Source organism: Scomber japonicus, chromosome 16, assembly GCF_027409825.1.
Source record: "Scomber japonicus isolate fScoJap1 chromosome 16, fScoJap1.pri, whole genome shotgun sequence".
NCBI lineage: Eukaryota > Metazoa > Chordata > Actinopteri > Scombriformes > Scombridae > Scomber > Scomber japonicus.
In genome coordinates, this window is record NC_070593.1 from 30,603,781 (window position 1) to 30,630,108 (window position 26,328).

A 26,328-nucleotide genomic window follows, 5' to 3' on the forward strand; every position below is an offset into this window, starting at 1 on the left:
ATAATAAAAATAAAAAAACACTGAAAGAGAAAGTCAATGATGTTCAGTCAACAACCTGCATGATTATCTCATTGTTTCTCAAATTACAGGCTGCACAACTGAAAATCCAGAAACCATGATCAAAAACTTCATGCACACCTCTTCCACAAGAAATCATAAAAAATAACATTTATCTACATACATCTCGGACCCCACATATAAAACAAACCACATCCCATAATTACAAAATTGGAATATTTTCAACAAAGAGAATTCATCAAGAGAAAGGGATGAGAGCTAAAAGGAACAACCTTCGGCATGGATGACCAGTTCCCCAGAGAAATGTACATAACTATATATATATATATATATATATATATACATACACATGTATATAAACATACATTCATAAATTTATATCCTAAAATACTATATCCCATCCTCCAGTAAAACAGACCTTCTCTGGTGGATGACAAAATTTACAATGAAAGACCCCAGCACTACACCCTGGGTCTTCTAAAAGGGTCCAGACTAATTGACCCTTGAATGAACCGTGGTTTCACTACAGCACATAACTATCTTTAGGCTACTGTATAATGCATCATTTTCCATACCATGTGAAACAACAATATCAACTCTTATATTTGTGAGCTGGAACATCCAGGGCAGGAGCTCACAGGAAAAAAAAGGACTAAAATCCTTAACCACCATTACAAGAAACCTACTGTATCAACCTATCTGCATTTGAACAACACACACTAATCATCACACCAACAACCACTGATCCAGAGGAACACTACATTACTATCATTACCTCAGTCTACAACAACTATATTACAATTGCCAACATCTACAGCTCAAACAATCTTCCTTTTTTCACACATTTTTCTCCTCACTCAGTAACATGCCAAATTCAACAAGTATAATTGGAGGTGATTTCAACACAGTTATAGAGGCCACACTTGACAGATCAGGCATATCAAATACATCCAAATCCTGGAATGGAATTCAACTGAAACTTTAAAATAATATGTAAATGAAGCACATACAGCAGATATTGGCTCCTTCCTAAACAGCCTAAACATTCCCAAACTGACTAAAAAACAAGCAAATGATCTGGACAAACCACTCACGCGTAATGTATATTTGAAAGCACTCACCTAAATGCCAAATAACAAAGCACCTGGTCCTGATGGCTTCCCTGCCACTAGTCATGTGTCAAGTAGTTAAGCATAATTCCTAAATTCCACAAGACATAGATACAGCCCTCCAAGACAAAGACCATGCAGATATTAAAATAATTAATAATTATATAATATATAATTATAATAATTAAAATAATTCTTGCATAACACTTGCATCAAACTTCAATCACCTCCCTTGACATTGTATTTGCAACATTACATAAACGTGGTTTTGGAGAATCATTCATTCACTGGATCAGAATGCTATGCACATCACATATTGCCAAAGTCACAACCAATGGAATAACGTAACAGCCTTTCACCTTACACACTCTCTCCATCCCTCTTTACCACTGAACTGCAATCTGCCAAAATGACAACATCAAAGCCATCCATGTCTCCAACAACCATAACAAGTTTTTATGCTGATCTACAGTAATATGCCATCAGTGATGGCATATTACTGTACTCGATTCTCACTCATTGCAAGTCTCCATAAATCTCATTAACCACCTCTCAAAGATATCAGACTACTCTATAAACTGGACAGAATCCACAGCTATTATATGAGGATCCTTGGAATGCTAGGGTTAGGGTTAACCAAGTTGATTAACCTACACTCAACTACACTGCTCAAAAAACACGTAATCATCACAGTTTAACACCAAGTTAGTTAAACTTCAAGGACAGTGGCAGTTCTATCTAGAATGACGCCATGGGTGAGACTCCCTCTTCCTTGATGCAAAATCATCAATGATGTCATCATATGAAATCTGTTCCCTTATTTCGTGATTGAAACTAACACTAAACCAATTCACCTTAGAGGTGCACAGATTCGTTTGGTATAATTTATTTTTTAGCCATTTCACACAACCCCGGACATGAAATAGAACAATCATTATGCAAATATAACTCACTATCTGATTATTAGAAAATTCTGTCATCTCAACAACTCTGACAGCTTGGTGGAAAATCAACAAAACCACAAAATCCACACTAACCCCATATAAATACACCCCCATCTGGCACAACCCAAACTTCACACTAAACAGATGACTTCTCAAACTTCTTGTACAATTGTGTCCAAATATACATCACTGAGAATAATCAATACCTCCAACATCTGTTCTTAAATCCAAAATTAATATCACAAATAACAATTTATTCCATTTAGCTCTGGCAGAAGATTTATTAAGATCTAAGGCACAAAGAATATTATTTCTAAATGATACAAACTCCTACTGACCATAGATACAACAATATATGCCATAAGACTGGCCCTTCTCTTTTTGGCATGTTTTCTGTGTCACAGCAATCTAGTCCAGTCATTGAAGCCCAGGCTCAAAAGAACCTCACTGGAATGGTGAGGGTTCAAGGCAAACGGAAACTGGTTCCTAGCACTTGCCCTGAACAGTTCCTTGGTCAGGCCACACTGTTGGAGCCCTCAGAGTCTGGTTCACTAGCTGGGCTGCTTGCATCCCCATGTCTTGTGCAGGTATGACATAGTGTACATTCTGGTTGTCAGTGTTGGATCTACTGAAGTTCTTCTTTACCCAAGGACAGCCCAAAATGGTCTTCTGCATCTCTTTGAATCCAACCGGATGCTCTTTGGATTGTGTAATGCCCCAAGCATCTTCCAGCAGTTGATGCAGAGGATGCTCGAGGATCAACAGGGTCATTCTCTGTTTCTTTATGTTTCATGACATCATTGTGTTCTCATACTCTGTCACACAGCACCTACAGCAGCTGGAAGTGGTCCTTGGTCGGCTCCAAAAGGAAGGCCTGAAAGAATGTGTTTTTCAAGTAAGAGGTTAACTACTTGGGACATGTCAACTCCAGCAAGGGTGTCTCCACAGACCCCGCAAAAATTGAGGCTGTGGCTAGGCTGCAGCGTCCTCGTGTCTGCCTTGTGCTGCCATGTGTCTGAGCAGCACTCCTTTTTAGGTTTCGCCAGCTACTATCTGCGTTTTGTAGAGGCTTTTGCTAAGTTAGCAGGCCCTCTGCATATGTTGGTAGTAGAACTGGCAGGCACAAAGTCCAAGAGAGGGTGGACTCATCAGTGTGAGGAGAGTTTCAAAGCCTTAAAGTCAAGGCTGGTCTCAGCCCCGGTGCTTATGTATGTTAACTTTTTATGGGCTTCTCAGGACTGTTTTCTGTCAGGAGACAGAAAACCAGCTGCAGCCTCCGACAGACCAAAGTTGATTTATTTTGTGTATCAGTTTCTGGTCTCATTCATTCACATCAGTGTGCATTTGTTTGTTTTTTCTTTATTTTGTTTGTTTGTTTTTATTTGTTATTTGTAGGATTTAGTTTCTAATTTTGTAATTTTTGTAGTGTATTAAATAATTTGTGTATTTAGGTTTTTATCTTTTTTTTGTTTTGTTTTATGTGTAAATTGTGGGTTGTGTGTGTGTGTGTGACTATTATATTTGCATGGTACTTGCTATTGTTGCCTCACAGTGGGTTTGTTTTAATGATTGTTTTCTTTCTTTTCCTTGGACAAGTGCTGTGGGGCTAGGGAGCAGCAGTCCTAATCCTGCTGGTGGTGTACTTTAACAATTCAATTTTTTGTTGATGATGTTTTAGTTTTTGGATTCTACCTCATTTTGTCCCCTGCTGCCGTGGTAAGCCTCAGCTCTGGCCCTCATTTCATTTTGTTCAATAAAAATATGTTCTCATGGTACACGCTCTCTTGCCCTGTATGTTATCTGATCTGCGTGCCCTTTCTCTTCCCAATTGGGAAGAGGGTGAAATTCCCCTGCATGGCACTATGAACATGTCACAGTGGCTCTCTCATCCGGCCTCTGCCACACTTCTATATCATACAAACCCATACACTGTTTCTGGGAAAATATCATCAACAAAATGTCTAAGTTATTGGGATGCAGCCTTCCAATATCCCCCTCCCTCTGTTTACTGAGGGACCAACCAGTAGTCAATGCAGCCCCCAACAGCACCAGGCCAATAATTATTGCACTGGTACTGACAACAAAACCTACTTGTGAACTGAAAAACTAGACATAAACTCAACAACCTCCACACAGAACATATGTTAAAAGACCACATCCCACACTTTGAAGCAACCTAGACCCCTCTTCTTCTTAAAAAGTTAAACCTACAAACAATCTTACCTGTTAGTTAGGACCACCAACTCAACTTATCAACTGACCAATATATCTGACTTCCCTCGCTCTTAAGAGAAGTGAAAAAATAGGATTCAAATATGAGTTCTGGTTGCTGCCCTAGTGCCTCTTCTGGTTGGTCGGGTCGCCTGTTTAGGAAACAGGGAAGGTGAGGAGAATAGCATAATTCTAACATGACATAAAGATCTCATATAAACAGCTCTGTTCCTTCACATCTCTCTCTCCCTCCACCCACAATCACATAAAGTTACCCAAAAATAAAACAGAATAAATAGCAGTGATTATAAAATAACACTGACATTGTTACTTAAACCAAGTATGTAAATGACATAAACAGCAATTAATAATAACACTAATGTGAAATATAATGACAAACAAACAAACAAATAATAATTAAATGTAAGAGGTCAGTAAGTCTCCTCATGACTGTGGGTCCACCGAAGGTTAATGTATTTGTATTTTTTATTACTCCATATTTTATAAAGAGTTTTCCAAAGTTTTTCCTTCGATAGCCAAGGTAATTTCTCCAAGGCAAAACTTTGGTGTTTCAGACACTGGCTGATTTTTTTTGTCTCCAAGAGACAGAATGTTCAGCTTGAAGAAGAGAAAATAACATTTTTCATAGTTTTATTGTGCATTTGGACAATCTGGTTATTTTGCTGAGACTATTTGTGATAAAGTGTCAAATAAGTCCAAAATGTTTTGATCCTCGGGCAAATCCATAAACAGTGAATCAGAGTAACCTATTTAGCATTGCATTTCACACATAGGTCTGTATTGTTGGTATCACAATGGTGTAGTAGGGACAGAGTTCCATAAATATGCATTTTCAATTTATACTACCAGTCTAAATCTAGTGTTGAAGGTTTGAACCTGGGCTTCATACGATATCTGTTTCCATTCATCTTTTGTTATCTCTGTATTCAAGTCATTACACCAAGCACATTTCCTTTTGTCTGACAATCTCTCTGATTTAGTTTTAAGTGGAATGGGTTAGCAGGAGAAGTTCAGGGAAGGAGAAGTATAAATCACTTCAAAAAGATGTAAACAATGTTTTTCAGAGGTACCTGAGAGAAGAGAGAGCATTGATTCTCTCATGACTGGGACACTTGTGGTAGATGCTGTTGATCATCAGATAAATGTTTTTGGTTGTGTGATAAACACCAAGTATATTATATAGGTTTATGAATGAAGTATTAGGTATTAGTATTCATTTCCTCCTGATCCATTTCATGCATGCACTGTGAGTTTGTTGTTTATAATCAATTATATTGCTGATTTGTATTCATGTTTCAAAATAAGTGTGTTTTTTATAAAGTAAATGAAAATGAAATATATTGTAGACACATGGCCATGACCATTAGAGTGATGCACTCACTTCTTCCAATAAGGAGAGAGTAACTCCTAAATGATAAATGGATTGTACTTATATAGTTAAGTACACTTCTATTACTGCAGATACTTCAAGAAAAGTGTTGATGAGTTTATTCAAAGTATTGTTACAAGTTGTGGTCTTTTAAAAAATGTGACTCCCATTGGCCTATAGAGGTCACAGTCCTCTCATGCATTTATCCAAGAAGGTGGCAAAGCCCAAAACTCAGAGCTCTGTAGAGAAGAAGGCCACCACAGCAGTGGATGATCTTGGTATCAGTGGTACTGTATAAGTATATGCATACGTAAAAAGAGAACCTAATAACAAACAGTATGTGTGGCTTATTTGCTCTACTACTTGTTTGCTGACTCTGCCTTTCCTCCTGTGCGGCCATCAGCTCACATTCCCATCCAGTTGGGACTCATCCTGTGCAGCACAAAGGAGCCTTGCCCTGGTCCTCGTTTCCACAGTAGTTGAACAATTACTGATCCCTGAGCAGGAGGGAGAGATTGTAGGGTGAGAGGTTCATGCATCATACATGCTGTAAGGGGAGGGTGCATTATGGAGGTGGCTGAAGGCTTCCTGTAGCCTGAGAGACAGCACTGTAAGGTATGAGAAGCAAAGTTCAGCAAGAGGAGATAGGCCTCTACAAAAAAATACTCCTACATTGAAGTGTTTTCTCTGAAAACCTTTGAGACACTTGAGATAAGTTTTCACCCCAAGATGCATCACAATGTCTTCCCTGTGCTTACCCCTCCTCAGCTCAGCGAGCAGTGGCAGCAGGGAACTCCACGACCTGAGGAGATGGTGGGTGGTGGACAGTGGAGGCGCGGTAATGTGCAGGAAAAGCATCCCCAGAATCCTTTGGTCACTGCCAAAGTTAACATACACCAGGGGATTCAGTATCAAAGTTTCCAATATTTGGCTCCACAAACACAATAGCCACTACAAAAACACAAGCGGAGGAGTTCCCTGCTGGCTATTCAAATAGAAAACGTTTAATTATGAACATTTGGGAAATCAAACTGCTCTGCCTTAGGTACTTTGCACCAGACTCCCTCCCGTGCTTGAAAGCATAGCTTGAAGTCTTTCACCAACATCCAAACTCTACTCGGTTTCACCATTGTCATCCCGCTCTGTAGGTCAGTGTTTCTTCATTTCAACTTCATTTATGTAGTTAAGATGAAGAAGTGCCTGTTGGAATAGCCTCACTGTATAACTGTGGGATTTACAGCCAGAAAAAAAGGAAAGTTGATATGATGTTATTTGTTAACTCAGGACATTTTTGATATTTGATCCATTATGTAAGATTTATGATGGCCCTGACTCTGCTGAACATTTTATCTTAACATTTCCTTTCCTCAAAATCCAAATCCTGAATGCTAATGTGGAATATTTAGGAAACTTGCAATAGATTCAGTTGGTCGGAAAAAAAGATCATGTAGTGCCGTCCAGAGACTTTTCATGAAAGTTTCTAGAAACTATCAGGTCTGCAGCCTCAGCCAGAGTTCAAGACCAGACTAGTTGGCAATTTGTTCCCAGTTTCCCAGTTGATCAGCTCTCCTCTCCTCTCACTTTGTGTTAGGTGCATTCTCTCACTAAACATCCAGTCTGACATTTCTAATGAGCTCTACATCCTCATCCAGCATCTGTTCCATATATCTGTTATTCCATCTCTGTGTTCATTTCCCTTTCAGCCAGGTGCACAGTGTAATTGCTGTTCCTCTCTACAGACACTTAATGTATACACAAATGAATCACAGATTTGGCAACGAATAGTGACACAATTAATCATAATGTTTAAGTTCTGTGAAACAAAGAGGGCTTGCCTATTGTTAGGTATCCCTGTAATTATTTGAGACAGAGAAAATAAATCTTATGGGTACATTTGGATTATTTTAGAGTTTTTTTATTAGAGTATTCCATTTACACACCATCCATATAACAACCAATATATGTATATATATATATATACATGATGATTTATGTATTAAATAATTATGGAAACCTGCTTTATTATTTTTTAGAGGAAATCTGCCTTAATGCATTTCTCCAGCAGACCAAGGCTGAGTTGCACCTTATATATGATTTATACGTTATATGTTCTACAATCTTTGAAAAACTTAAAGCCTTTTGACAACCAGTTACAAAGGTACTTCCACTAGAATCCTCTAGTCATCTGGATGATAAAATGTACAGTTACAGCTCTCACTGCCTAATATAAAGATGATAGTTGAAAATGACGTGTCCTGCTATATTTATACATTGCGTCCAAAAATGTCAAACTTTTATCATCAGTTATATCAGTTCATAGTAATGTTACTTTCCACCACAGGCGTCAAAGTGGGGGGAGAAATTGGAATGGTGTACCACAGCCCCAAGCACGGGGGACAGACTTTTTCTTTTATTTAAATATGTCAGTTATAAAAAATGATGTCATAAATATTAAAATAAAATAAAATTTGCTGTGAAAGTTCAATAATAAGGTTGCGTTAATCAAATTAAGACTGTCTGAGACTACCTGTGCTCCCCTTGCAAAAATGCAAAATGGTTCATTCTGCCTTGTAGTACCAGCGAAAACAGTAACGCAGGGAACACACCGAAGAGCGGGAAAAAGTGACCTGTGGCAAGTTACCATATGTTACCATATGTAATCTATATAAACTCATGGAGGCTGCACTTCACCGCCACAGTCACCACCACCACTGCTGTCTACTGCAAGTTTACTTAGAGATTGTATGGCAACTCACCACAGGCCGCTTTTCGCCGCTCTTCAGTGTGTTCCCTGTGTAAGGGTTGTTAAAAGACTCATTACTACACAGTGATCTACGCAGTAACATGTTTTTCTCTCAAAGAGTAAAACAGAAGAGAAAGGAGAGAGAGGAGAAGGAAAGAAGACAAAGACTAGGCAACCAGATGCTTACTAAGTTTTTTTCAAGCAAAGGTTAGTTCAGCCTAAATGTTAAATCACATTATGATAGATGAAGTACCATGGTTTTAATCACACCTCCCAAGTCTCCATACGTAGAGACCATACGTACTTTGCTGACCCAAGGGAGGACGCAACACAGGTGGGGATTCTACAAATACAAGCAAAAGCACCCACTGCTGTTATTACAGTGAACCCAGTAGCTTGTCATGACCTTGTGGTTTTTGAACTCTTTGTGTTTGTTATCTTGGCTTTCAGTGTTGTACTTCTGTTGTTCAGTCCTTTTAGTCATTTGGTTTTGTTTATTTATATTTGAGTTGTGTAACAGTGTTTCTGGGTTTCCATTTTCACTTTGCTCTGTTTCCCCTCTGTGTTCCTACTCTCCTCCCCTGGCCCATGTTTCCTTCCATACCTGCCCTGCATCAGGTTCTTTAGCCCTGCCCTGCCCTGCCCCCAGTGTCCTCTCAGCCAATCAACTTGCAGCCTGCCCTTGTCTAGTAACCTGTTCCCCATCAACATATTAGTTCAGTTAGTATTTTTAGACTACATTTACACGTGCCCGGATATTTTCATAAAGGGACATTTCATTCTCTCCATTTACAAAAAAACCTGCGTGCACACCAGTCTGTTTTCAGAAAAGTTTCCGTTTACACTAACCCGTGTATATATATATATATATATATATATGTATATATATATGCCATCAAGAGCAGCTCAAACCCACGTTAGCCAATCAGAATCCTGCATAGCAACAACAACAACATCACTTCATTCCTCCACATAGTACAACACTTATATTTACAAATGCAAACAAATACAAAGGGATTGCACCAGCATAAATGTGACTGCTATTCTGCGTGCATCCATGATCACCATAGATTGTAAACATAGACTGTAGATTATAAACTATGTCACATTTAACCCAGGAGCAGTTTCCGGCTCCACAAATCTCAGTTTTTCTCTGTTTACATACAAACGTGCAAACGGATTTTTCCTAAATCTCCACTCTGGCCAGAGTTTTTAAAAAACATCGTTTTCAGGGGCGAATTCTCCATTTGTGTCTAAACGGAGGGTGCAAACGATGGTTAATGTCTCCGTTTTTAAAAATAACCGGGTACGTATAAACGGGGCCTCAGTCTCTTGTCGGATCCTCTGTTCAAGTTTGTTCTGTTCTGCTCAGCTTAGCCTACTTTTGTTTTTTTTCACTTGCACGTTCCAAGATGAAAGAACTTTTTCGTCCTGTTTTTGGTTTCTGTGTTTGGGTCCAACTGCTCTGCTATACCTACAACAGACCACATGTTCTTGTCTTCTTCCACTTTTCTTAAATACCAACAGGAACCCACAACTATGTAACTATGTATGTTAATGGAACCTGAGTTACCTGGATTGGAAATGTATATATATATATATATATATATATATATATGTATGTATATTAGGGCTGTCAAACGATGAATTTTTTAAATCGAGATTAATCGCAGAATTTCCATAGTTAATCGCAATTAATCGTGTTTTGAATTGCATGTTTAAAATCCTGTCATTTTACATTTCAAGGCAGTTTTAAGCCCATAATGTAAAGCATTTCTTACCAGAGTGTCTTAACTGGGAATCAATCACGGCTCTGCTGCGACTCCCACACTCCAAAATGGTACTTTGGTGGAGCTGAGGCTCGCTTGGCTGCACCTGGGTGTTTAGCGTGGAGGTGCTAACTCAAACTCCACGTACTCCGGTGGTAGTTAAACTCCGTTTGACACAGGTTGCATTTTACTTTTGACTTGTCAACTGAAGCGTCTGGAAGTGTTTTAAAGTCAAACAAGACGTTCAAAAGTCCAGTAGCTCTCTTACTTTCCATCAGCGCGGTAGGTTTACTGCAGGAGGCCACTTCAAAGCATAGCGCTACAGCTAGAGGAGCCGTCTACGGGTGAGTAGAAGGGACAAAAAGCCTTGCAAAATTAAAATGCCAATAAAAAAAATTTACGCGTTATGGATTGCATTAATCTAATCGCGATTAACGCGTTAACACTGACAGCCCTAATATTTATATATATTGATATTTATACATATATAGACAAAAATACAACAAAATTTGCTGTGACATGCCTGAATATAGAAAAAAAGACAGTAATAAATACACAAACACACACAATCATTCCAAATCAATAAATATGTTTTAAAAAAATAAGAATAAAAATAGAAAGCAGCTTGAAGCATTATTGCACATTGAATTAGGTTGTAATAAGATGATTCTCAGAACAGTTCATGACACAGTGGTAGGGTAGTGTTTGATTCTGTTCAGTTCAGTGGTTCACTTGGATAAAAGCTGTGCGAGTTTTGAGTGCTCTATAGGGCCTCCCAGAGGATAACCAAGAGAACAGGTGATGACAGGGGTGGGTCGAATCCTTCAGGATTCTGTGGAGGCAGCGGGTCCTGAAGATGTCCACCAGAGAGGGCAGGGTTAGTCCAATGATTTTTATTTAGATTTTCCGGTCTGCCTCTTTATAGTTCACGTAACAGTCTGTTAGACAGTATGTTAGAACACTTTCAATGGAACAGTGGTAAAAGGTTCTGAGTAGCTCTGCGGACAGGTTGTTGTCTTTTTCAGCATCCATAAGAAGTAGGGCCGCTGTTGAGCCTTTTTAACCAGGACAGAAGAGTTGGGGTCCATGTGTGGTCCTCACCCTTTCCACTTCCCCTCCCCTGATGGTTAGGGGAGTGTGGTCCTCACGGTGTCACCTGAAGTCAATAATGATCTCTTTTGTCCTTTTAATGTTCAGTGTGAGGTTATTATCAGTCTGTCAGTCTATCTCCTCTCTGTATTGTGTTTCATTGTTGTTTGAAATCAGTCCCACCACTGTTGTGTCATCTGCAAATCTGATTATTGTGTTTGTGGGGTATGTGGGAGTGCAGTCAAATGTGTACAGTGAATAAAGTATGGGACTCAGAACACAACCCTGTGGTTCTCCAGTACTGAGGGTCAGACTGGGAGAGAGAAGTGTTCCAAGTCTGACTGTGTGTGGCAGTTGTGAAAGAAAGTCTTTAATCCACCTACACAGAGTGCTATTGAGACCCAGGCCAGGCAGTTTGGGGACCAGTTTGCTGGGGACGATGGTATTGAATGCTGTATGCTGTAATCAATAAAAGGATTCTCACGCAAGTCCCTTTATGGTGAAGGCGTGTGCGTGCTATGTAGAGGGCAGAGGCAATAGCATCCTCTGTGGATCGATGCACTCTGTAGGCATATTGGTGTTGGTAATGGTTGGCAGGTTGCTGGATTAAATGTGTTTTAGGAACAGTTTCTGGTTGGTACAGTCTCTGATCACTCTCCCTGGAATTCCATCTGGTCCCCCAGTCTTTTTCACATTCAAAGTGCTGAAGGTCCTCTGCCCTGTAGTTTGTGATGTGCTGGATGCCTTGCCACATACTGTACATGCTGGATCCCTGTTGGAAAAGTGTTCTTCTCCCTGTAAGCAACCTTAGCTTGATGTCCTTCTTAAGGATGGCTGTACTGCTCTCCGTCCCCAGATCTGAATGGATTTCGTTTGGTGGTGGTTATGTTTTCAATATAGGTCTTTATATAGCAGAGAACAGTGTTGGTATAAGTCTCTATATCTGGCTCAAAGAAAAGGCTCCAGTTGGTCCTTTCAGTCGTATAGTTGTAGAAATGCATCTTTAGGTCAGATCACAACAGTTCTGGTGGTGGGCTTCACTTTTTTAACAATGGGGCTGTATGCTGGAGTAAGGACAAGTGACAGATAGTCAGATTGTCCGAGGTGTGATGGAGGGAGGCACAGTTCAGAGTGTTAACCCCCTTGCACATTTGACATGCTGGTTGAACTTAGGCAGTACACTCTTCAGATTGGTATGACTAAAGTCTCCAGCAGTTATAAAGACGCCATCGGTATATGTGTTTTGTTGTTTGTTTATAGCAGTTAGCAGGTAGCTGAGTTCTAACTTAGCATTAGCGTCTGGTGGTATGTAGACAGCTTTCACAACAACAACCGAAAACTCCCGTGGCAGGTAAGAGGGTCTGCATTTCACTGCTAGAAACTCCAGATCTGGTGGGCAGTGACCATCTATGACGGTGGCATTTGTGCACCAGCTGTTATTCACATAAATACACAAGCTACTGCCGCATCTCTTACCAGAGTCCTTTGTCCTGTCACTATGTTGTGTAGAGCAACCTGCTAGCTCAATCGCGTTGTCAGGGACCCCTGGGTGAAGCCAGGTTTCTGTGATAATCATCATGCAGCCGATCCAGGTGGCTGTCCGGGATGATAAATCTAACCTCAGTTCATCCATTGTGTAACCCAGGGAACTGGCGTTGGCTACAAAAGGGCTGGTAGCGGTGGTCTGGTTAGGGGTAAGGGTTAGCTCCGTCTTTAGCCTAGTCAGGTGTCCAGCTCGGCATCCCCTCTTCTGTTTGCGTTCTCTCTGCCTCCTTCACTGCCTCCTGTTCGGCAGGGTGATCCTGGAGCTCACGCTATTCCGACTGGAATTTGATGCGAGTGGTGAAAGGAACTCGTAATGGGCATTTGGTGCCTGATTCCGATGTTCAAGAGTTTGTCTCGGCTTTGACTCACTCAGCCACAGGTGGCTTCTGATGTCCTGCAGCTCCAAATGTTTCCCGGCCAAACACAACAGCAGCCTGGCCCCCGGCCATGTCAAATAGCTTCTTTACTGAGTGCACCGAGGTCTGACGGATCATTTCCATGTAAAGCTTTCAGTGTTTGTGAGTTTTGTTGCTGATTCATACAGATGCACATTCCCTTCTCCTGAAGCTGAATGTCTGTCACATTGACATGTGGATACAACAGAGTAGTGATGGCTACTACATCAAAAGCACAAAATATTACAGAAACAGACATTACCTTATGTCATTACACAAGCATGATTCAGACCTGTTCCCAAATGATCAAAAAGGTCAAAGTATGTCAGCCCCTTCCCATAATTACCAGTGTGCTTCAAATGAATGTGGAATAACTGTAATGTCATATCGTAGGCTACATACCCATTCAAGGAACAACTTTAGTCCTTTAAGTGTATTCTTTAAATACGGATAGTTACTTTAGGACAGAAACAATTAGACACATTGATATCATTAAGTCCCAAGTTTCTGGTTTAGTTTTATATGACATAAATGGTGCTTGTGATTTGATCAAATGTATGGCCTGCACCACAGAATATGGAGAATGGGTACTGACACGTATCATTGTCCTTTTTAATTTAGCATTACATTGTTCAATACATATTTAACTAATTACATTTGAAATATCTGCCCATTTTTAAAAAATGTCACAAATATACACTCTGTACAATTAATATTGTACAGAGAGAGAATATAAGATAGCACAAACTATACTACCATGAAGTACTCCAAATCCAAATTTGCAAAAATAAACATTGAAAGTAATAATACCAGATTAGCCTTTTTATTACGCAACTGGAATTCAAAGTTCAATTCAATGATTTTTATTATTAGACTACGTTTTTTCAGCAGTAGATTCCATGCTATACAATAAATGTTGCTAGCAGAGTCCACCATTATGAGGGAATCAACTTGTGTACCCATAAGCAAAGGATGACTGGAAACTATCAACATATACTGTATGTGATGATGCAGAAGTGAAAAGCATGTGTACACCTCATGTAATGTAGAAACAATATGTATGTTTTCAGCAATATTGACTGTCTTAATCCTCATTATTAAAACATTATGAATGAACTCAGTCTAGTCTTGCTACTGTTACAACAGATACTCCCCAGTGGTGAATATTCCTAAGTGTCCAACACAAAACCTGGTACTTTCTTGAGACAGGTGGTGCATCATTTTTTGTTGCATATAACTGTGGGCTCAGTTTGGTTCAATGTCATTTTTAAAAAAGTTTCTCTCTTACCCTGTCTGACTGGGTCAATTGTCTGAGTTCATGTGTTGCACGTAGATACACAATGCCCCATAGGAAGAGGGAACAGTCAAGCCCAATTTCCACTGAGTCCGGCAGCGGCGCGTTACAGCTGCGCCGCGGTCACTGGAGCTGATAGGTAACACTATAATCAATGAGAGTATCTCCACCGGGAACGTTTCAGCAGCGTGTCAGCAACGTCTCAGCAGCGGCTCCCGCGCCGCAGCGCTATCAATAGGTAGCATTTCTATTTTTGACGGAGCCGTTTCCAACTCGCGACAAGCTCAACAGAGCAGATTGCACCAGACAGGAAGTCCGACACTGAATCGGCATAATAAAACTTCCGTTTTTCAAAATAAAACAACCCGTGCAGCCTCACGATCGTATTTCAGCAACAAACATGAATAAAACAGACAGATAAAGACTCCATCTAGCTACGTAGCTACTGACAGATGGGATAAGCACAAAAATCAAAGAAAATTACCAAATCAACCAATATTGAGCAAGTTAACAAAATCGGGCCGTTTAGTTGTGCTGCTACTACAGTAATTACTGTAGGCTAAAGGCACTCGTTCGGATTTGATTGGGCTGCCGTAATTACTGTATTAACAGTGCAACTTCATTTTAAAAGGCAGCTTTCTCTACCAGAGCTTGCTCCGGTCCGCTGCTGTAACGCTCCCGGTGTGAGTTGACGCCGGGCAGAGGACGGAGCTAAACCGTAGCACAGCCGTTCCGTGCCGCTGACGGACCCAGTGGAAATCCCCAGTCAGAATGTAAGTTACAGCTCAGAAAGGGTTAATATATGTAGAGGCCCAGATCTCATCTCCATTTTAGACCCATACAGAACTCTAGTCCATAGATGTGTTATTTTTATTTCAAACAACTCTGTATTGGTATTGTTAAAACACATTTGTTATCAATTTAAATCCAAGACAAGATTCCACAGATGAGATGGAGAGCACACGTCTGTGTAAATGTGGCTTTGAGTGATGCATGAATGGGAGGTCCATGACAGAACACTGTAGAGGTAGAGCAAACAATACTTTTTGTGTTACTGTGAGGGTCCATGTAAAGGCAGTTTTGTGATATGCACTTTTCCTCAGTGTCACAATGATGTTTTTGCAGCCATTGCATGAAGACAAAAGGTCATAATATTCCTTTTGTCACCTATGTGAGACTTAACAAGTGTGAGCATGTCAGCCTACAACAAAACCTACTGTATAAACAAATGCTTGAGCCTCTGCTGTTTCTTTTGGAGCATAAAGTTCAGGGATGTACATTCTCAGTTTTGTACTTTTCTTATTTCTATGTGTAACATACATGTAGACTCACTATTTTTCAATACATTCAGCAACCATATTGGTAGTTATCCAAAGAAAAAAGGGGCAAAGAAATCTGTCTGTGCGCCAACAGAAGCCTTCATAGACCGCAGCACAGTAAGGGGTACCACTCTTTTTTTTCTTGGATATTCTCACCTTCTCTCGGTTACTGACATTATATATTGTAAAACCCAGCTGGATCCAGAGAACACATGGACATTTCTGGGAAAGGTAAGAAATCCATAACTGAAGTAGGAACAGGCTTGGCAGGTATTGAGGTCTTTAGGGATACACCACAAAGATAAATGACCACACATCATGACAAAATAACTGCTGGAAAGTCCTGAACATCACACATTGATGATATGGAGCATTGTATGAGAATGTGAGTGGAATTTTCCATCAGCGTTTTATACATTTACTATCATGTTCCAGAACAGTATTGAACAAGTGCTATGTTATTAATGGTACTTGTGGCCTGAGCAAACAGCCGATTTTGTGTGGCATGTGAATATATCTCCATCTTCAGACTTTGATCTACAGTATATCAACCCCCACCTTCAGTCCCACCCCCACCGAGCCAAACCTAAACTATTCACTCTGTCCTTGGCTTCCTGAGAATGGGAGTCGGCAAAATGTGCTGAGGTCTTTTCATGTCCTACTGTAAACACAGGGCAGCTCCAGCTCAGAACATGAAAGGAAAGTGAAGAGAAGAAAATGGATAAGTGTGACAGAGCACCCAGATTCTAACTGGATGACAGGATTTGTACCTGATGTTCACTTTAAGCCTTTCTCAAATACCTTGAAACTGTTGGATGTTGTGGTTTCAGCTTTAGGCCTTGGCAGGTGTGTAAAATGACTAGCTAGCTTCATGGAATATGATTCTATTCTTTTGGAGCTCATTGCTCTAAGTTCAAATTTAGCTGAGTTGTAACATATGTGTATAAATTGAGATTTATATACAGTACAGCCCATTTACCATTTACACACCATTTAATTAAAACACATATACAGGTATACAGAATAAATAAATACAGCTATTATACACCCATGTGTTTATTGATTTGTTACTAAATTTGCATGTGAATTCTGTCGTAGTAACTGCATGCTAGTTTAACAATAGTGATTTATTAAATTGGGTTTCTCCCTCAAAACATCAGGAATGTCTTACGTAGTTAGGGCTTTATTCATTTGTGAATGGCTTCCTCCAAAACATCTGTTGTGCTGTCCAATCAAAAGTCAGTGTAATAGTCACTGCAACATCACTATGGATTTTTGAACTGTTTTTGGTTTCTGTAATCATTCCTTCTCTCCTTACTGGCTGTTCCGTCTACTCTTCCAGTATAAGTGATGGTGGATAAAATCCACAGTCTGTACTCTGTCAGCGGACTCTCAGCTGTCTGTGATAGTCAAGTGGGAATCTTCCAAAGTTAGTCGTTTTAGTTCCCTCTTGGTTTTCCTCAGACATTTCTTTGCAGAACTGCAAGAGACATAGCAATGCAAGGAGGGAGTTTGGTACTCAAAAGACAAACTTTAGAATGCATTTTAATACAGAATGTAGACAGTGGACTTTGTACTCCATCACTTATGTTGGAATCACTTCAGCAAGACTAGATCAAAACTGACTTTCTTATTTATGCAAAATGGTTGCCAATTTATTACAGGGTTAGTCAGTGGTAGTGTATGTAATGTAAATACCTGGATATTAAATGTTCATCTGTAGGCTGCAGTGGAGATTATAAATGAGGAGGGGGCTCTCCACCCAGTTACTGCAAGTACACCTACACTAAACTGTAACAGCCCACATGAGTCTCATGTTTAATCTGCAAGGCTTGTATTTTAATGTCGCTGTTCATCATTCTTGATGTGAAAACATAAAGAAATAAAATAGTTGAATTAGTTCAGTTATAAAATCTAAACACACTGCAGACTGCTGACAGTGCTGCCGGCCATACAGTTGATTACACTGGTGGTAAAGCAGACGGCAGTGGTGCTGGTTTTAAACAGGAGTTTAGGCGACTTCTCTGCATTTTAACACCATAAATGAGAGCAGGGAACGCTGCCCTCTGTTTCCATCATAGTTATGTATTTAAGTCATTTAGAAGTGAGATTATAAAAGTTTACAGTCTGTCATGTTGTCACACATATTCAGGAAGATGTTAGGAAATTTGAATAAAATAGACTTAGCTTATCTCGTGCAAATGCACAGCAAGTGTGTGTGTGTGTCTGGGGGAGGAATTTCAAAATCACATGAGGTCTCTGGGTAATATATATAATATGAGTGGGAGTGATGTAAACCTCCCCTGAAGATGTAGTAGAAAAAATAGTGCACTTTGTCACTTACTACTTTTTTTAAATTCACTGCAGCCAAACCCGTTTCCTTGTACATGTGTTGTTTTAAGATAGTCTTGTACAATCTTGTACTTGTGTGAACATATCTTAGAACTGGTATTTGTCCAAAATCACTTTCTTATCTGTCATTTTATTTGAGTGTCCAAATTGTAAGTGTGAAATGTTTTCATTCTATACTTGAGTCCATCCAAAAGTAGTCATGTGATTTACTGCTCACTGTGGAGTAAACTACTTTATTGTATTGGGAGGAGTGAATGAGTGAACAAAGGAGTGAATTTGTACACAGCTCACTTGAATGAAAGTTGCTCACAGGGCGATTATGCTGAAAATGTTTTTCATGCTATTTCATTTTTTCTGCCTTTCTGTGCCTATAAAGTAAGCTCACTGGAGTCCTTCTTGGCTGTGATGGTTGAGAACATGCCTATTAGAGAATGATATAGGGTCAACTGGCCTTCTGCTCAATCTATGCATTAAAGGCATGGAAGTAATTTTGGAAGTGGAGATTTGCAATACTGACTACACAGGTTAGAGCTGTAACATATTCTCTAAAAAGTCGAGTTTTGGGCTAATCATTTGTAAATGTAGATATTACTTGCCCTGTAAAACTGTCATTTGGTTATGTTACATATTATGTACAGAAGAGTGGTATCTTGGCACAGGAACTGTTATTGCTTGTCTGCAGGTGTTTGGTAATTGGATTAATGCAGGAGCAAAAGGAGGAATGTCTGTCCTCCACAGACTGTGAAGCCCTGAGGACAGACATGTTTGTTTCATGCAAGCAGCTGAGGGAATGCATGATGACAAGCTTTATCTTCCCCACAACTCAACCACACACCACCTCCTGTAACTCCAAGAGTTTTTGTTTCTTTAAATGTGACAGTAAAAAAGAAAATCCCCTGGCCCTTTGCAGTACTCGCCCTCCAGAGCTGGAGTTTATCTAAAAGCCTAAGCATAACAAGAGCAGTGGGGATGAAGGATGACGATGAAGGGCCTCCTCAAGGTTTGATCCCTCTCCAAGAGCAACTTGGGTAACCTTAGCTAAACAAACCCTCTTGCGTTCTTGTATGTTCCTCACTCCTTCCACCCAGAGTGTCTGGATGAAGCCAACACTTTGTGAGGCTCTAGACAAAACAATTGTCATGGTGATGTTATAAAAGGCAGCATGTCAACATGTCCTGTAGAAACGTTGGAGGAATCTCAGCTCATTGAGAGGATAGAGTGAGATGCTTTTGTTTTAAAAGAACAAACCTTTTAGTACATTTAGTTGTTGTCCTTTTCCTGTCCAAGTTGGTTGATTCTGAGTTTCAGGACCACCTTAAACACACCAAAATATGAAAAATATCAGTCAGGTTTCTGTTAAGCACACGTTACCGAAACAGCGTTGTTTATGGTACAGAGCTACAGTGAAATCTACTTTTACCTTTAAAATGGTTCAAAATGAGTTTGTTTTGTATTATGACTTTTGATGACTTTTATGAATGTGTTTTGGGCTGGTTTCTCTGAGCTTCCGGGTTCATTTCAACCATTTAGATTTGAATTGTGGAGCTAGGCTTCACAAACTGTGTTTCAAGATTTCTGTGTTCAGGATTTAGTGGGCGGGTCTGAAAATCACTACCACATGGCATAAACCCGCCCCTGCTGCTGTAGAGGTATAAATACATTCAGCACACACTACTACTACTACAGTCTACAGTTAGCCAGTTAGCTGAGTTAGCCGCAGAGCTAGCAGCCGAGTTAGCCGCTGAGTTAGCATCAGAAAGCTCTCAGACGTAGCGTCCATGTTTCTGGTAGAGGTGGTGACTTTGATTGACAGGTGGCACTTGGTAGGGGGCGGGGCTTCAGTGAACTTTCTGCGCACTCCCACAGCTTTTGGGAGCAGAGAAAGAGGCTGATTTTTACACAACTTTGAAGCCTAATTTCATATATTTAGTGATTTTTTTAATCATTCAAATTTGGCAGGGTGGTTAACAACACACTTTTCTGTGGTATGTCAAACTCAGAACACATAAAAATTCTTACTTTACACAGACTTTAAATTAAATATTTTTTTCTTCAGCTCTACTTTGACTACTGTCTCTTAATTTGGGTCAACCTGCTCCAGAGTTTCAAGAAACTTAAAAACAGTGTTTCAAGATTGTGAATAGTGTTTAATGGATCACATTCAAATAATGTAGAGCAGAGGTCTTCAACAGGGGGTCCGCGACGCCTAGGGGGTCCGCGGAGGTACTGCAGGGGGGTCGCGAAAGTTTTGGTTGATTAGACATTTTTTTTATATTCCCCCTTGCAATTTTTTCCACAAATTGATACGTCCTTAAATACACATGAACATGAATCCACACATTCAGCGACACACAGGAGCTGTTTCAAGCTGGGCACCGGTTCATTCACAACACCTGTCCCGCCAACGAGGAGGACCCACCCCTATCGCTGCTGTGCCAATCACGAGGCCGTACCTTGCACATGTTAAATAAAAACATGAATATGAACCTGTGTATAACAGACATTCCAACTCCCCCGGAAGTTCTGGGAGTCTCCCGCATATTGATAGCGGCTCCCTGACGCCCGCAAATGAGACACAATCTCCCGGAATCTGGAGAGAGCAAGAGCGCGCACTAGAAAGTGACTGCGTGCGCATGTGTGTGTTGTGTGACTATAAATGCAGCGCGTGTGAGAGCAAAGCGTCCTTATCAGAGACGTGCACATGATTATAGAGGGGCAGGGGCTCAAAGTCAGAAAAGGGCAACATGTGTGTGCGGAAACGTGCGCCGGATTTTTTGGCATTGTGCTGCAGGCATAATCAACATGAATCAAGTTTAAATACACATGGTAATATATAATAATAATAAGGTACATTTATACATGGCACTATAGGACCGGTTTAATATAAAACACCATTTTATACAATATATAAAAGTAGGGGGTCCCCGCGCCATCACTCTATCAGTTTGGGGGTCCTTGGCCTGGAAAACATTGAAGACCCCTGATGTAGAGTCAGTGGGGATACCAGAATGTGGAGGGTGCATACATTCATATGTTGTGGGACTGCCTCAAAATACAAGACCTCTGGCTCTGAGATTCACAAAAACATTACACAAATCATTAGAAGTTACTTCTCTTATTGCTTTTTTTTATAGCAGATGTGAGATGTGCCTGTGCTACATCTCATCATTATCTTCACTATATTTGATATCTCTGAGTGTGGTACTATATTATAACTTACTTTTAATTAATGCAGGTAAAACAAAGAGCAAATTCTTAATCAACAGATTCTCCAACACCACTGATACTAAGCAGTCAAACTGTGGAGATTGTTAACTGTTAGAAGTATTTGGGTACACACATTGATGATAAGCTGAACTTCACAAAAAATGTTGATGCTATAAGCAAAAAGGCCAACCAAACAACGGGCCCTATATTGCTATTTTGGGGCAGAGGAAAGCGATTGCGCTACGGACCAAAAAAACAAACAGGTCTAGGGCCCTATTTTAACGATCTATAGCGCATGGCGTGAAGCGCGTGGCGCAAGTGCCTTTGGGGTGTATCCAAATCCACTTTTGCTATTTTAACGGTGGAAAAATGGTCACTGCGCCAGACGCATGGTCTGAAAGGGATGGACTTAAAGGATAATTACCGTTTTTTACAACCTGGACCTTGTTTCTAGCATAAATACGATCATTTACTCACCCAGACAACTTTGGTGTCATTTGGAGTCGTCTGTAGGTTGACCTACTAACTAAATCACCTGATGACACCAGGCTGCTGCACACCTCTACACTCATCAGACTGGTTGGTTATATATCCATATTCTTCCTTTGTATGAATTAAATGTGAGGTTAACAGCTCATCAGCCAACTTTCCTTTCAGCAAAAGTAACTCATGTTATATTATTGAAACACATTGCTGGGTAAATGTGTTGTTATAATAGCAATCCACTAATGTGACAGTGCTCCTTGATATTAAAGGGAATGGTAGATGACACTCTGATTGGTTTACAGAGTGTTACGCCCAAAACATGCCTATGATTAATGAGAGGACTTAAGTCTATCCCTTTTAGACTATGCGTCTGGCGCACTGACCATTTTTCCGCCGCTAAAATAGCAAAAGTGGATTTGGATACGCCCCAAAGGCACTTGCGCCATGCACGACGCGCTTCACGCCATGCGCTGTAGATCGTTAAAATTGGGCCCAACATCTCTGTCTGGTTTGATTACCTGACTTTATTTATCAAGAACAAGCTGTACAGAATTGTCAAAAAGGCAGGGATTATTAGAGGATGACCTCAAAAAACACTAGAAACCCTACACAGCACTGCAATACACAGAAAAACTATTAGATAGAATATTAGATGATGACACCCACCCCCTCCAGTTCAAGCTGCTTCCCCTAGGGCGGCGCTATAAAGTACATATGGCAAGGAAAACAATCTACAAAGACTCTTTTATTTCAAATGCAATTTCCATGATCAACAATCTATGGAAAGCTAGATGAAAGGGAGGTGTAGCTAAGAGCACTATAAATGGGCCAGTGACGTGCGGTCAGGGGAGGCAGGTGAGGCCGTGCCTCACCTGTTATCATGGAAAAAGACTTAAAAATGAAAAAAATTATAAATGGTTATATTTGTCCAGTGATTTGCACTATAACGTTATTTTTTTATCTAACTTTACCAGTTTCGGATTATTTTTAATTCAAAATCGCTGAATTTTCACACGTACTGATCAAACACTGAAAAGAGACGAGCGGTGAGGCAGCAGCCCGACGAGCCTCACCATGGATTGCGCAATGACTCGGCTTACTGCGCTGGCATGCTATGCAGTGAGACAGTACAGCTGTACAGCTGTCTCTCTGTATGTCGCTATTAACATGTTCAAACACTTTTACTATATGAACTAAATTTCCATAGTGTAGCTGATGATATAATGTACAGTGTTTGTAGCGTGTTTCGTGTGCTGAGCCGAACCCTAACCCATAAAACAGCTGCAAAAAGTCACTAAGTGAGGCACGCAGTTCTCCGGCCTCATGGCAGGGGGCGCTCCTGATCCCAGTGATTCTTATTACGACTCATTAGCTGCAGAATAAGTGACAGTAAGCTACAACTACAGTGAGCAACTTCTACAAACAAGTTATCGATGCTTTTGTTCAGAAGGAGCGCCACATGGACTTCATTTATAAGTAAAGGTAAGACCATAATAACGTTTTTTAAATTAAATGTGTTTTTTTGTGTGCTACAGTTTGTATGTTTAAAGAAAGCTGCCAATCAAATGGTGAATTAGCTACTCTGTAGGGTTCATATGTTTGTAAATCTGATTGTGATGAAGTCAGTGCCTCACCAGACATGAACCTCACCGCACGTCACTGTAATGGGCTGGTTGGTACTTTCTGCCTTATACCTGATATGCATGCATATGTGTGGGGGCTGGGAGGGAGGGAGAGATACATGTGATGTGCTGTTTCCTTCTCGTGGACATATGTCTATGTGTAATGGAATGAATGAACCTCACTGCAGAATGATGATCGTCTGCTGAAAGTGGACATTTTCCGTGCTCATTGAAAATGTGACTGTAAAGGGTAAATCTGCAAGCATGATTCATGACAACACAACAAAGACAATCCTGGTGCAGTTTTCAATTTACACAAGAGTCTTAGTCACCCAGGTCATGGTTATCCAAGGAAGGTTGAATCCAGGGCAACTGGACTTGGATGAGAGGCAAAACATCTTCAAGTACTTACAACCCAGCTGAGCTAGCCTCGATTCAACCACTAACACAAGTGTGATATGGAAATCATTGAGCTTTATGAATTACACTGTACTCCATGATGACCAGAATTAAATCTGTGACAACTGTCTTTAATGAATGAACCCAACACTAACTGAATGCTTGACCCGCATTATATACTCATGTCATACATGAAAGGAGAAAAGACTTGTTTCAGTGTGATAGCAGCATGTCAGGATGAAAGAAAAGATCATTACAGGCAGTAATGCATCACAGTTATGCTAAAAATCAAGCTAACGCTGTGAATAGGTCATTTTTTTCATCTGAACATATGATTGTAATATTCTGATTCCATAAAATACTAAATCAGCCAGGCTGAGAATGACAGACTAGGTGAGCACACTTGAACAGAGCTGAGGCCTCAGTCTTGGTGTCTTGTACCTCTGATGAGGTGAACTAAGAGGATTTTTACTGGGTCTTGAGTTGCTGATTATTACATGATGCCTTTGCTGGGTTAGACTGGTATGAAAAAAAAGTATGATACTTTGACTGTGATTGGAACCAAAGCTTTAAGTTAAACTGCTACAGTGTATGCTTCACCTCGGTCATGTGCTTCCTACATGTTAACTTGAGACTATTATCAACTGGTTGTTATTCATTTCTTGAAATATAACATTTATCAAGCTAACATTTATCTTGGAAAGACACCATATATGTCCTGAAGTGTCAGCTTTAGTTTCAGCCTCTTGTTTTGATTAATCAAGTGTTCATTCCTCCACGGAAGCATTTTGGACATTTGAGACAAAGCAAATATACCCGCTCTTTGATTGGACAGTAAGAGTAGCTCATGAGAATCACTTCCAAATACTTCAGAACTGTCTGTTGTGATAACTTCAACAACTTTAATCATCACATTTTCATGGACACTGAATCTGTGTAGCTTGTGTTTAGTCCAGATCTGTTGTGAAATCCAAATATGTGATCATAATTGATATCTTGATATAGGACTGTCATTAGTGATGCAACCCCCCCCCCTTCATATTGTACCTGTAATCAATGTGGTTGAGGTGGAGTGGACCTGGCACACTGTTATCTAGTTTGATCTGTAACAATGCTCATTCTTTATAAGGTGATTTGAGGTTTTATGTGTCAAATCTTAATCTGCAAAGTAAAAATGAGCTATAGCCATCAAATAGAAGATACAACATATGGGCAATACTATATGTTAAAATAAAATACTCAAGTAAAATACAAGTACCTCAACATGTCCTGAAGTAAAGAGTAAATATACATTTAGCATCCTACCACTGCAACTTATAAGTATATATGAGCAATAAAATAAGTGATAATGTAACAAACCAAAGAGCCAACAAAAAACAAACAAAAAATAAATAAAAATATGTAAAAAAGAAAAACAAGTGCCTGGATTCAAGTTAATAAAATGAATATATCTAAGGGCTTTTACCACATTTACAACATGCAGGCTGCATCTTTCCTCTCCTGGTCAATATGGTAGGTATTGTAAGTAGTGACTCAAAGCTCAATACTTTCCAAACCCTGATCAGACCGGATATAATCGGGTCTTAACCAGGTCTTAACCAGGTCTAACCAGATCTAACCAGGTCTTATCCAGATCTAACCAGGTCTTATCCAGATCTAACCAGGTCTTAACCAGATCTAACCAGGTCTTAACCAGGTCACTGTCCATGTTTAACATCAATACACACACAATGTCATCCTGCTTATATGAGCTTAAAGCAAGAATATGACTCATTCGATTAAAATTAGATTTCATTTAAAGGACATGTTGATTGAGAAAAGTGACTGTCTGCCTAAAACAGGCCCCCTGCTGTTAGCAATGAGCTGTAAATAAGCCCCCTATAGGTCCAGCCAAATCTGTTTATCTATAGATAAGCAGACCTTAGCAGTTGACAACTGAGTGTAAAAACTGACAGGTAATTCATTAGAGCCAAAGTGTGTTCAGTCACTGGCATGTAAACAAAACTCAAAGGTGTCTGACATCACACCCAAGGCATGACATCACACCCTGCTTTGACCATCTCCTACTACTAGACTAATGAATGTTGGCATGAAAATAGCTTCCAGATATATTGACCCAAAACATCTTATTTCACCTCCCAAACAGGTGGAGGCTTATCATCGTTACATACTGTTTAAATAAACATCTATAGTTCACCTGAGGACGTAAATGCTATTCCACCATGAAATAATAATAAAATAATGAAGGAAAAAATACTATATATATATATATATATATATAGATAAGTTATATATATATATATATAAATATAGTTTAACAATGCTGGTAAAATGTTTGATGATAAAGTCATTACTATGAAATGCATCTCCAGTGAAGTATTTCTGTTGCTTTTAAAATGTGGTCTTAAAATCTACACAATGATTCTTGAATCTGAG